Source organism: Lygodium microphyllum, chromosome 7, assembly GCF_053477565.2.
Source record: "Lygodium microphyllum isolate KBCC chromosome 7, Lygodium_microphyllum_v1.1.10, whole genome shotgun sequence".
NCBI classification, from domain to species: domain Eukaryota; kingdom Viridiplantae; phylum Streptophyta; class Polypodiopsida; order Schizaeales; family Lygodiaceae; genus Lygodium; species Lygodium microphyllum.
The window spans coordinates 48,541,669-48,556,792 of NC_141141.1; the positions used below are offsets into that span (position 1 = coordinate 48,541,669).

General features: G+C 38.0%; 1 pseudogene; it reads right to left on the reverse strand.

Moving 5' to 3' along the window:
- Positions 1 to 1,053: 1,053 nt before the first annotated feature.
- Positions 1,054 to 1,673, reverse strand: LOC148033423 (amino acid transporter AVT6A pseudogene; annotated as a pseudogene).
- Positions 1,674 to 15,124: the final 13,451 nt, after the last annotated feature.

The following is a 15,124-nucleotide window of genomic DNA, read 5'->3' on the forward strand; positions in this document are numbered from 1 at the left end:
TGCACGAAAATAGAGTAAGCAATCTATTTGACAAACAAGTTCAAAAAAGTTCCTTAACTTATCTTCAAGTTAATCTTTGTCTCCCACCCATACAGGAGAAATTATGTATCCCTTCTGTCCAATAGAAGTATCTCTTCTACACTATGTTGATAAATACGACATATCCTAAGTCATATCCTATGGATGTATGTATCTAAAATAGAAGCATATGTAAAGTGTCCTTAAGTTTGGGGTATCTATCTTTTGAGGATACCACTTGTGGTAGTTGATTTTTTGGAGAAATAGAGAAGAATAATGGAGGAGAAGAAAACATGGAGCTCCTGACTTCTCATCTGATTTATCTCATGGACTCCCTCCACTTTAGTTTTTATTATGGTATCAGAGCCAAGCTCATCCCTCAACATCACCACAGAGAGTTTTGTCAGTAGCAATATGTCCATGCTTTGATGCAACCACAGAAATCATCATCTCTTCATCCACTTCTTCTTATAGCAACGTATGGTGGTGTGCACATAATACAGACATCATATTTGAGAGAAGGTAAGCAGCTAATACTGCCGCTTTAAGGCATGCTTCATTGAGGACATACAAGCACATGCTCAAAACCGAAGACATACTTCCAAAATCATACTGCTTCTTAGGATTATCCTAAAAAATTGGCCTAGAGACAATCAATTGTTCTACTACCCCATCTACCATGTTAACAGCCCTTAGCTACTATAAATATCACAAATCTGAGGAAGAAAAGCCATGAAAAGGATAATTCTGAAGCTTCGGCCACTATAGTAGGTGTAGCAATTTCTCGGCAGCTCAAGTTAACCACGGAGCTGTAGTAGGTGTAGCAATTTCTCGGCAGCTCAAGTTAACCAGGGAGTTGTAGAACTAGGCAAAACCTTGAGACTCCACTACTAGAACTGAGAAATTGAGCAGAAACCCTACAAGAAGCAGATTCTCTGAGAAAAGGACTCGAAACCCTTCAATTTTTCAACATGAACAGCTTTCTACACCTCCAGAGCTCCCAAACAACACAAATAGACGAGAAAGAGGAAGAAATCAAAGGGCATTACCAACACGAACAATGTCACACAACAGAGTACTATATGGGACTCCGAGATCTTCATCAAAATTTGATAGCACATCGTCCATTGTGGATTCTCCGAACAGAAGGTAACCGAATACACTCATGGCTACATAAATCTAGGTTGTCAATGCAGAGATATCCTTACCACACCCTGGGAATCTGATGGATTCTCAAGCTCATTCAGTATTGGATGAACAGATTGATGGCATATATATGCAGTCACGACAACAGGAACAACTGCAAACAGCTCAAGTACAAACTCTCAATCCGTAATATCCAGAAACATTCTTGGTGTATTGACATGTCCTACACAATCTTTGCGACTATGATGACTACCACCCATCACAATGACAAACATCACAGCTAGTGCCACTGACAAGGCAGATGAGAGCTGTAGAGAATCAACATGCTTGAAGGAGACCAATGGGATAAGGACAAAAAACGTTGTAAATAAGAAAACTAAAAGTATAGAGTTCCACCAAGTCGAGCCTTCAGCCCATTCCTCTAACACCCCTGAATGATGAACACCTGAGGATGTTGTTCCATATAAGACATCACCTGTGATGATGAGGTAAACAATCAGGATACCCATGATACATCATCTCAATCACACACAATGAATGATTTACTTGTAATTTTGGTTCATGATGCCATGATGCATTTTGGGTCATACGAACACCATTTGGTATCCGAATTGGATGGTTCTTGTTGGGAACTAAATGTATGACAATCATATTGCTGGAAGCTATTTTCACATGCATTTTTGGACTATGTTTGATGCTTTTTGGTCTCAGATTGAACCATTGGTGTTCCGGATTGGGGCATACTACTGAATATCATTGGTGGACAGTTTGTATTGCTGTTTTTTTTTCTAAATTTACAGCAGCCATAATGTTTGACACGGCACAGATCACTCAAATTGTGGGAGACAAACTGACCAAAGACAATTATAGTGTTTGGTCTTATAGGATGGAGAATTTTTTGATGGGTAGAGGTCTATGGGACCTCATAATAGGTGATGATGAATGTCTAGAAGTTCCTAAATATCCAACTGAATAGCAAAAGAAAGCGTACAAGGATTGGACAAGGAAGAACATGAAAGTTTTGCATTGGATCTCCATATGTATTTCAGAAACATTGATTTCTCATATAAAAAAGGCAAGTACTTGTAAGGAGGCACGGGAAATCATAGAAAAAATATATGGAACATGTATAGAGGCTCGTAATATACAACTCAAGTAGAGATTACATGGTGCATGGAGAGGCAATCGCACTATCAGTGACTATGTGGCAAAATCAAGAAAATTACAAAAGACCTTGCATCCATTTAATGCACCTGTTGATGATGATGATTTAGTGTCAGTGACACTAAATGGACTTGGACCAGCTTTCAAATCATTGGATACCTCTATTTCAATTAAAGGAGGCTCTATGCCTGACTTTGAGGAGCTTATTGGATTGCTACTTACAGAAGAAATCAAGATGTGATTGAATGCATCTAGCAGTGGCAAAAATGCAGGTGGAGACATTGTTTTCTATCACCAGAGAGGTCATGGTAGCTCATCTAGAGCTAGAGGCTCTTCACTTGGTCGTAGTAATTATGGTTTTGCTCGTGGAAGAGGTAACTTTGGTCATGGTGACTTCATGCATAGAGGTAGGGGGAGATCTTTCCCTAGAGGTAGAGGACGGTCTAGTCCTTCTTCACAAAGAGATGGCACTTGTCATTATTGTGGGCAGTTTGTTCATTGCTATCAGAAACAGAATACCATGTATAGGGGTCGTGGAAGGACCCAATATAGCCACTATGTAGGCACTTATGGTAGTATAGGTTATGGACCTAGAGGTGGATCACCTAGAGGTCACCTATTTGCTATGCAGCATGTGCTTGGGAGCATGACTGATCCTCTTCGTGAGAATGACTACTTTTTGGATTCACGAGCTATAAACCACATGATTCATCATCCTGAGTGGTTTGATAGCAAGGAGAAAATGCAAGATGAGGAATATGTTGCCACTGTTGATGATACTTTACATAAAATTACTCATATTGGTAGTGTGCCACTTGTTACTAAAGATGGGATTGAGAACAAGCATGGTGATATACTTTATGTGCCCACAATAACTAAGAACTTAGCATCGGATGTTGAGAGAGGACATGGGCAAGATAAGGATGTGGAATTATGGCACAGAAGGATTGGTCATGTTAATTTACAAAGATTGAAGCAAATGCAATTAAAATAGATAGTCCGTGGTCTACCGCATTTTGGATATGTGAATTTTGATCATGTATGTGAGGCGTGCCAATTTGGCAAGCAGTCCAAGTTTCCATTTCCAAAGAGGGGGAGAATAAGCAACTATCCTTTGGAAATGATACACTCAGATATTTGGGGCCCATGTGAGAATGTTTCCATGAGTGGAAGATGTAGATTCTATATCACTTTCATTGATGATTTTAGCAAAATGACTTGGGTGTACTTTATCAGCATAAAAGTGAAGCATTTGAAAAGTTCTTGGAATTTAAATCTATGGCTAAAAAGTAGTTTGGATGCTACATAAAATGATTGAGGTCAGATAATGGTGGAGAGTACATGTCATATGAGTTTTGTGACTTCTTGAGAGATCATGGTATCAAAAGGCAATTGACATGCAGGTACACACCTTACCAAAATGGTATGGCTGAAAGGAAGAATTAGATTATTGCAGAGGTTGCAAGGGCAATGATGAACCAAATGAACATGCCATTGTCATATTGGGCAGAAGCAATGCATACTACAGTTCACATTATGAATAGAACACCTACAGCCTTGACTCATAATATGTCACCATATGAGAGAATGTATGGCAGGACACCCACTGTTGCATACCTTAGAGTATTTGGATGTGTTTGTTATGTTCATGTTCCGGATGATTTGAGAAAGAAGATGGAACCTAAGGCTACAAAACGCATTTTCCATGGATATCCTGATGATAAGAAGGGATACAAATGCTATGATCCAATGATTAATGAAGTATACATAAGCAGGGATGTCAAATTTAGTGAATATGAATCATGGTACAAGCCCAAAATTGCAGTGGATGTTGATTCCTATGAAAGCAATGATGATGATGGCTATGGAAGGAATATTTCAGCAAATAACAAGGCTGAAAATCAGCATGTGGAAGATGCTTCAGGACCTCAAGAGAATGTGGAAAGCTGTGGCAATTACAGTCCATGGAGCGATAGATTGAGAAATGCACAAAGGAGTGCAGAAGTTGCAAAAGGAAAGAGACCTATGGCTGAAAGTTTAGAAGATGAATCTACAGATGACGAGTATGGCATTCTGCATGTTAAAACACCTGGCACTAGAAGTGCAGGAAATTATGTGCCACCACATGCTAGATCAGATGAGACACATGGTAGTGCACCTCAATTGAGAAGGTCAAAACGGATAAGGTATCCAGTTGATAGATTGACTTATAATGGATTCATGAAGATGCATTATGCATACATGGTTTCTTATGTACAACATGTGGAGCCTACTTGCTTTGAAGAAGCAGTAGAGAGGAAAGAGTGGAGACAAGCAATGGATGAACAGAATATGGCTGCACTAAGGAAAAACAAGACTTGGGATTTGGTGAAACTACCTCATGGCAAGAAATCCATTGGATGCAAATGGGTTTATAAGGTCAAATGTAAGTTGGATGGTTCTCTTGAGAGGTATAAATCAAGGCTGGTTGCAAAATGATATGCACAAACTTATGGTTTAGACTATGAAGAAACATTCAGTCCAATAGCTAAAATGATGACAATGAGATTAGTAATTGCTGTGGCTTCTATCTATGGTTGGAAGCTTTATCAAATGGATGTGAAAAATGCATTTTTGAATGGCAACTTAGAAGAGGAAGTGTACATGGATCAACTAGATGGCTATGTGGATCCAAAATACCCACATTATGTATGCAGGTTGAAGAAGGCTTTATATGGACTGAAGCAAGCACTAAGAGCATGGTGCATTAGAATCATCAAATTCTTATGCAGTATGGGATTTCAACAGAGAAAAATTGATTATTCACTTTATGTGAGGCATACAGAAGATGGTATGGTTGTTGTTGTCATCTATGTTGATGATCTCATTATTACAGGTACAGTTGAGAAGGAGATTACTGAAGTCAAGCATGGGTTACATAAAGATTTTGATATAAAGGACCTTGGTTTGTTGAGATACTTCTTGGGTATTGAGGTTATTGACACACCTCATGGTATATGGTTGATACAAAGGCAATATGCATTGGAGATGTTGGAAAAATATGTCATGATAGGATGCAAACCGATTGATACACCATTCGATCAAAATGTTAAGTTGATGGATGATGGATCTTATGTTGAGGATGTCACTATGTTCAGAAAGATGGTTGGTAGTATTATCTACTTGACCATTACAAGACTAGACTTGAGTTATGCTATTGGATTGATAAGTCAGTTTATGCAGAAACCATGTAGATCACATTTGGATGTAGTGAGAAGAGTTCTTAGATATGTAAAGAAGACAACTCGATTTGGCTTGTTTTATGAAAAATGAATCAAGCCTTCATCGTTTGGATACTCAGATCCAGACTGAGCAGGTAGCTCTATGGATAGAAGATCTACTAGTGGCTATGCATTCTCATTTGGATCAGCCATGGTAAATTGGAGCAGTAAGAAGCAACCTATAGTTGCTCTATCAAGCACTGAAGCAGAGTATAGAGGCATTGCATTGGCAGTATGTGAGCAAACATGGCTGAGATTGATCTTATATGACATGGGGATAGAGATTGATGGTGAAGTCATTATGTATTGTGACAATGTTAGTAGCATTATGTTAGCAAAGAACCCAGTCTACCATGCAAGGACAAAACACATAGAAGTGCACTATCATTTCATTAGAGAAAAAGTCATTGATGGAGAGATTGACTTGGTCCATGTGAAAAATAATGACCAAGTTGCTGATATCTTTACCAAAGCATTGGGTAAATATAAGTTTGAGTACTTCAGGAGTGCACTTGGAGTCTTATGTGTGCAAGCTCATTTTGAGCTTGAGGGGGAGTTTTGATAAATACGACATATCCTAAGTCATATCCTATGGATGTATGTATCTAAAATAGAAGCATATGTAAAGTGTCCTTAAGTTTGGGGTATCTATATTTTGAGGATACCACTTGTGGTAGTTGATTTTTTGGAGAAATAGAGAAGAATAATGGAGGAGAAGAAAACATGGAGCTCCTGACTTCTCATCTGATTTATCTCATGGACTCCCTCCACTTCAGTTTTTATTACCCTACAGAAGTAACTGGTCCAAATCTCATGGAACCACAATTTCAATCCTTTGTCTAGAATAGGATCTCCCAACATCCCTAGACATTGGGGGCCACGGAGGTCTTCAACTCCATTCTAGACCTAGCAACGGGTGTCCAGAGCTCCAAGCTGCAAGCTATCTAGGAGCAAAACATCATTCCCGTGGTTGACCTTTTCACCACTAGACCTTCAGCCCATGAATCGAGTAGTGCCCTCTTTGGGTTAATGGGCAATGCAATCATGGAGGTGATCCACCTGTGCAAAATATTATTTCTTAATTAAATCCTTTAAGAATCAAGCACAAACAAGGCATTCAACCCTAATATCATTTTCCAAGAAAACATTCCTTTATTCCCATGGCGATTTGTCATCATCACAGACCCTTTCCATGCATTTACCATAAGTCACAAGCACTTGGAATAATCATCCCAACAACAACTAACAACTAGTTGAATGTAAAAGCATTTAGGATGTTGTTCGATCAACCAAAAAAACCAATTCCATTCTTTCCAAACAATGCAAGAATAGACAATATAACATTTCTATCGTATATTTGCACTCCCCCTTGGGATCTAAGAGCACTACTATGCAAAAATGTTTTTTAACACTTCCTTCCTTCGGCTAGGACATATGTTAAGGGTTCAAACACTATTCATGATGTAAGCTCTATAGGTCATTTACCTTGATTGATAACCCAACCCTGAATTTGGATTGGCAAAAGTCATCGTTATCTGACAGATCTCAAGACATCTTAGTTTTAACCCTTATGATTAATTTCTTATACTAGCTCTTAGTCAAGTCATGAGGCAAATAGGAAATTATCCTCATATATCAAAATATGTTATAGGCATAACATGTAAATACTTGATAAGATAAGTGTAAGATTATCTCAACTAATTAGACTCCAACAGGCCTAGCCTTGAGCTAGAATCTAGTTCTTCTTAATATTTGGGCTCTTAGGCTAAGTACTTTTGAAGTATCTAAACTAGTACTTTCTATTCATGATTCTAAATGTCATATTCTTTTAGCAATTATGCTACTTATAACCCTTGACTATGCTTTAACCTAGCACTTGTATGCACAATCTTTTAATGTCGTTCTTTTAATGAATATATCTTTCATAACCCTTGACTAATTCTTCCTTGTAATTGCTCTATCAACGAATAAGCCATATGCAACTAGGTGCAATTAACTTTCCTTGATATACACACTTCCCAAGCTCCATCTTACCAATATGTGAGATTAAATGATCTATACTCGTGCATCATAGTATGGGCCTAACATATCTCATACGAGAATCAAAACAAGCATCTATCAATTTGGAAATACATTACTTACGACAGGTACCACAGTTGGATTGATAGTGATGCCTTCGCCTGAAGCTTCATTGCTAGTAATGGGATTGCTATCCGCACGTGACATTCTTTACTTAGGGGCCATCGTCCACAAGTAGACTCAAGAGATAAAGAAGGTGGAATAGATTTGAGATAGGAGAGTGTAAGAGAAGATGGCTAAGTCAAGAATCAAGATAGAGGGAATTTTGTAGCCTCTCGGGGTAACTCTTCTCTCTCTCTCTCTCTCTCTCTCTCTTAAGCTCTCTTTCAAGCTCTTCCTCATAATCTCTTGGAGGGGCATCCTTCTCTCTACCTCTCTCTCGCAACCTCTCGGGATCTCCTTATGCTCCCTTGTGCCTCCCCATGCCTCATATTTATAGTGAATTAGAGAAGAGGGCTTGTGGTTGAGAAGTGGAGCTCTTTGTGGAGGGGGATCTTGGAAAGATCAGTGATTTGATGCTCAGATCATAAATATGATTGTTCCATTGTCTCCGAAAGGGGGGTAAAACCTCCAAGACACTTGATTAGAAATCTCTCAGTTCACTCCTTCTTTTCTCTATTCAAAGTGATGTCTACTATTGCCTGTAGACTGGGATCGCAGCGCGCACAATTTCACAAATCCTCTCTTTATTTTTTTCTTTTTATAAAATATCCAAACTAACTAAAACATCACTTATCTTTTCTTTTAAATGACATTCAGTTCTAGAAATCCCCATATATTTTTAGGATAATCTCTAAAATATACTAGTTTTGCCCAAAATCTAATATTTTTGGACCATCCAAACTATACACATTAATACTAGTGATTAATATAGCTCACAAGTCTTGTTCACATTGTAACTTACATGAAGGGTGGCTACAGTCCTTGTCAATCCGAGAAAAATATAGGATTTATTACGACTCTCAAAAATTTTCACATATATTTTTAATTAAATAAAAATAATTAATTATTAACATTAGTTAGTTTTTCTTTTTTTCTTTAAAAAAAAAAAGTTTGTCGTTAGTTAGTAATCTTACTAACTTATTAATTGACTAATTAACTTTCAAACTAACCAACTAACTTTTAATTGCATGGAAATATTACATCAAGTTATTTACCCGCAAGGAGGGGAGATCTTGAAAAGATTCTCAAGCTTTTCAAGCAATAGTGTCTATTGACACCCATCTAGTGCTTTTAGCACTTATGTCATTTAACACAATCAACTTTGCCTCTGATCAAAATTGATTTTTTTTTGCAACTCCAACATCAAATCAAGGAGGGGAAGACTCTGATTTGCAAGATCTTGAAGATTCCAACTTCAACGGCATCATAGTCACCAAATCATCTAGCATCACTTGGTACTAATCACCTAGTTCTTCTTAGCACTTGTGCTTAACTAAAATTTGAATTGTTTGGAGCTGATTTGCCGCTGATCTTGCAATCTCAAAATGGGTAAGGACTCACCGACATCCCAATTCAATGGAGTTGGATTCCATATATGGCGAACTAGGATCAAACTGATCCTAATGAAGAAAGGCTTGTGGTCAATCACAAGTGGTCAAGAGAAGAAACCAAGGGAAGCTGCACTTTTAGTTGTATGGGATAAAATGATGATAAGGCTCAAGCTATTACCAAGCTTGAACTTGATTATAGCTACATTCATTATGTTGATGATTGTGAAACCTCTTACGCGACATGGGATTAATTAGAAATCTTATTTGGATCTCATTCCAAATCCTCAAAATATTGTTTACTAATTGAATTTTTTAGGCTCGATATGTAAAGTAATACCTCACTTGCAACTCATTTGAATTATATGTTAAAGGGATGAAGAGCATAGTCTATGATTTTTGTAAGAAATCTAGGCGTATTGAGAAATTTTGCTATGCTAAGAAAAATCTCAAAGAGCATATCTTGCTACAGTCAAAGAAGATGACGACAACATTGAAGAAGAAGGAGAAGGAGAACCCCAAGAGCAAAAGGATAGGACTCACCAATCCCTCTTTTGTACCTCATTTTTTGATGATAGACTTTTTAAAAGTTTAACATGTGGACTTTCCTTATGTTCCCACCATAAGCTCCTAAACTCCTCATGTAACCTTTGCACACTACAACCTCTACACACTTTGAGGCCTTGTAATACTCTCAAGCTTTGTAGGATTGTTTTTTTTTGTTTCTTCCATGTCTACACTTAGCAAGGTTTTACTCACGACAGCCTCTATATACTCAGTGTCTTTTTCGGTTGTGATTGAGGAGGAGTGTTGAGAAATGTGCAATCACATCCACCATAGCCTCCTTGTATGGGACAAATAAGGCAAAGAAATATATAGCAAATAAAGCCTTAGACTAGGTCATGTATAAACGGTTTATTAAAACCATGGTTGTTGAATACCATGGTCCCTTTCCACCTATCTCCACCTACCAATACCACCTACTGTATGCCTATAGAAGGCACTCATCCCCACACTCATTCCATCAGACATTATCAGTCAGTTGTACTTGCATTATGCTTGGATAATATTAGTTGTTCTTCTTTATCAATGCTTCTGCCTCATTATGATTGTCCATTTGCTCATTAGTGATCCTCCATAGCATGCATTCTCAGTATTTTAACATAAGTAGGTTATCACATTAATAAGCTAGTTGGACCATGATTATCACTAGAGTTAGGATTGGAATGGGCTTCAAAGTTGGAAATATTATTCCTGGAACCAATTGATAAACTTATAACCTATGTATTAATCCCTAAGGTAATTACACTCCTTGGGAGAAAAAGGTTATAGACTACGTTATTCCTTGTAAAGCCTTCAAATGAAATTATGTCAAAATATTTTGAGATATACTTTGTTGCTAGTTAAAAGTAGATTGTTTGCCTTAACTTTTGATTGAGATGGGAGAAATCCTTGAGGGGGAGAGGTTGATGTTCCTTGGATTATCAGGCATATAGAGGATTACGTAGGGCTAAAACTAGGATGCCTTGAGATCCGTCTGATAGCTACTACATTTATCAATCCAAATTAGGGGTTGGGCTAGATGCAACAGCAAATCTAGGGAAAGCAAAGAGCTCAAGGTTTAGGAAACCCTAAGTTGTTGATGCCTTTGTGCTTGTTAGGAGGAAGGCTAGGTTATCGATTGATGTAATTGATTAATAGAACTTATGTCTTGTACAGTGTTTGAAACCTTAACATATGCCTTAGTTGAAAGAAGGGTGTGATAAGTAAATTTTACATGGAACTACTCTTGAAACCAAGAGGGAGATCAAATACATGATGGAAAGGTTATCGCGACTATTCAACGTCCTAAATGATTTTATATTCAATTGATTGTTGCATTGTGGTTTGGATGATTATTCCAAGTGCTTGTGATTGTTGGAAAATTCATGGCAAGGGGTCTATGATGACAAGTTACCATGGGGAAATAAAAGAATGCTTTCTTGGAAGATGATATTAGGTTGATTGCCTTGATTGTTCTTGATTCTTAATTGGATTAATTAAGGAAGGATATTTTACGCAGGTGGATCATCTCAAAGGTCACGCTACATTTCAACCAGAGAGGGCACTGCTCAATTTACGAGCTGAAGGTCGAGTGGTGAAAAGGCCGTCCACAAAAAGTGTGTCTCACTTCTAGGTCACTTGGGGTCAGGTGGAGCTCTGGATACCCCTTACCTAGTCCGAAACAGAGTTGAAGACTGCAGTGAACCCAACATCTCAAGGCATTGGAAGATCCTTTTCTAGATTATGGATGGAAATTATGGTGCCATATCATTTGCACCGGGTACTTTAGTTGGACAGAAGGGATACATAATTTCTCCTGTATAGGCAAGAGACAAAGATTAACTGGGAAATAAGTTAAGGAATGTGTTTGTTAAAGAGACTGCTTGCACTGTTTTTGTGTATGTGATATAAGTTACACGAATAAATCTTGTTCCCTAAAAGGCTTAATTAATGAAGGTAATTTTAAATGTCACACATAAATGTGGTAGGACCTAGTTAGAAAACTAAAGCTATCAAGGGAAGCGGGTGGGTAAAACCCTTGATGGGTTTGTCCTATGGTAGGGTGGTCCCAGAGAACTGGGAGGCTTCTCACAAGGTTTTACCGATGTTCGACCTCTAGGTATTGTTACGTTAGAACCTGATTCATGCCATCTTAGGGGGCCAAAACGGGACTATGCCCTACGGGAAGAGAGGCCAAGTGTGCATCCCTCTTGTTTCCCATTCTCTTTGAACCAAGTGTGGCATGGGTCTGCTTCGGCTTGGGTATCTCTACGTAAAGTAGGATGTCCAAGTCCTAACGCTAGAATGGATAGGAGACCTTGGCCACTAGGAACCCAGATTTCAAGTGGATCCTAGTGGGTTCGGCTATGAACGTTCCATTGAGAGGTGGACTCGAAAAACCCTAGGTGACAAACCTCGAAACATCCCATGGGAGTGCTAGGAAGTGATGCTTAAATTTATTTCTCAATGGACCACTAAAATGTGCTTGGATAGTCGTTATGCGGGCATGTTACACCAAGAGATAGGCTGCTTAGGTCCTACACTAAATACATCAACTTATTAGTTAGTCTTGATGTATAAATGACAAGGGGTATCTAGCGAATATATTGTTTAATGATCCTATACATCCATGAAAAAATGGGAAGATGGTCAATCGCTACCTGGCTTATCACCCATACTAACCACCATCAACAGCCATAACAAGTCATGTCAGCAAAAAAAAATCCCCATAGTAGTCCTCAGCTAATAATATCGGACAATTCTAATGACCCCTTTGGACCACAATTGAGAAATATGTCTTCCCTCAACAAAGACATAATTTTTCAACAAATCCTCAAAGTGATTCCATTGACAAGGAACTAGCTGACAAGTTAGTGTCTCAAACTGAAGTATATCCAAGGCTGCATGATGATACATCTGTAGAGTGGGATCCCTCACATTATAATTCCCATTTAATTGGTTGATCACTAACTGCGAGTCACCTTTTACCAATAAATGGTGGATACTACCATGTTAGGCTATATTCAGTCCCATGATTAAGGCCTTGTATACTGCCATGTTAATAGTGAAAGTGATGCCTAAATAAACTCACATTTTCATAATGACTCTACGTCGAAGGTCTTTAATAAGCATATCGATACTCGTATGCTTAGCGAGACCTCGTGAAACTCCGTCAAATTACAAGTAAAATGACAAAGTATAGATCCATGCTTCATTGTGACAAGCCATGCCATACCGATCAACCTACTTGTACTTATGGTAGTCAAAGTTGAGCTAGGAGAGAAGATGTATGATAAGTACAATCCCTCCTTCCTCACGAAATTAAATAGGAATGTTAATAAGAACCCTATGACAATAGTGGTAGTAGACCTTAATATCCAAAGTAAAACATCCATCTTGCCACTTAGTAATATGATAACCCTTGCTCCACTTGATCACTCAACCTTGGTGGTAATGCTACTCTAAATACAGATATTCAAGATAAGGAATGATTCTACCTATCTGATTTCCTCGGCACCTAGTTCAAGTTTAAGCTGGATCCTAAAAGACCTACAAAGATATCAAGTATAACATTAGTCCCTATATATAATAGGACTTTAAGTTATTAAATGTACTTTATTTTTAAACTCTACCCCTCGTAAATATGTTAAAAGAACTATAGATCCATTTTTTCCTATACAAAAAATCTTATAAGGGCCATCTCATTTGGGTTCTAACTTACAGAAATAACTTGCGACATGCATCATAATATAGGACCAATTGAACTTTCAAAAATGTATATATTTTAGCATGAAGCTCATAAGGCACTTTCATTCTCTTCTTCCCTACCTCTTGATGTACAATCCTGTAATTGGATCTCATCAAGATATGCTAGGGAGGTCAATCTTTTTTGCAATGCTTCCTCTTCACCCAAAGAATGCTTCAATGAAAACCTCACGATGGGTAACTCAATTTCCAAGGGCAAGATATAATCTTCCCCATATATACCAACTTAAATGGGGTGTGGCTTATTTCTCTCTTGAATGTAGTATTGTAAGCCTAGATATCCACATGAAGTTTCTTGTCGTGCTTACCCTCTGATACAGTCTTGGATAAAATCCCTATAAGCTCCTTGTTGGTACTCTCTACCTGTCCATTTTCTTGGGGATTATATGGGGTAGTTCTATTATGTCTAATCTTCAAATCTTCATTCAAGGCTTCTATTACCTTATTTATAGTGTGTCCCATGGTTGGACACTAGTTCTTTAGGTGGACTGAAATGGCAAACAATTTGTTCCATAATGAAACTAGTTTTCTCCTTGGCATTGTCATTCATCATCGCTCGAGCTTCAGACCATTTTGTAAAATAGTCCATTGCCACAATGATATAGTGGCTTCTACATAGTAGATGAAGGATGCATAGGTCCAACAAAATTAATTTCCCATGTCTCAAAGAGCAAAGTCACAAGAATAGAATTAAGCGATTGTTTACGATTCTTCCTAGCATCATGTCTCTAGCAAACATCACAATGCTTAACATATGCAAAAACATATTGGAAAATTGTCAGCCACTAATAGCTAGCATGTAAAGCTTTTTGAGTGATGAGTCATCCAGCAAAATGGACTCCACATTTTAAAACATGACACTCCTCTAGAATAAAGGGGACCTCATCAAGCACCACATGTAATAAACCAGTTCTCACAGCAAATCAATTAATTGAAAATTCATGAAATATACCATTATTTAAAGAAATACAAGAAATACAACATGTTTGTAAAGTAGCCATAGCCAAGGTAGCTAAGCTTGAAGTAATATTGCCATGGAAGGGTGAGAATCAAATATGTAAGCTATAACATGAATATTCACCTCATGTCAAGGTGGGACATGGTATGCACCCCATATCTTGGTGGCTAAGAGCATGCACCCTCTTAGTTGGTGGGAGGAAGGAGCCTCAAAACATGTATTTTTGAAAATTGCAAATATATCATTCACAAGTTACATCTCCCCCCTTTTATACTTAACCCTAGCCTACTCTAGACTAAGGTGACTTATGCTTTATTACAAGCCATCCCGGCCTAAAGGAGCTTTGTTCTCAAAGCTAAATTGGGAACAAATTACAAGGATGATTACTAAGATAACTTGAAGCATTTGGAATTTATACTGAAATAAAGCTCCATGTTGATGAAGATCTTAGAAGTTGATGACGGTGGTCCACATAAATGGAACAGGTAATAGGCTATAGTACAAAAATGCGCCATATCTTGAGCTAGAAGTGGCCGATTTCCATGTTTGAGAGACGCCATGGAAATTGTTCCAAATATGACGTTTTTTGCCATGAAGACTCTTTGATAGGAAAACCCTTCCATTTGATAAGGTATTCAACAAGAATACGGTTCCTTAGAACCTTTTTCCGCTTTTGCCAATAATCTTCTTCAGCTCATAGA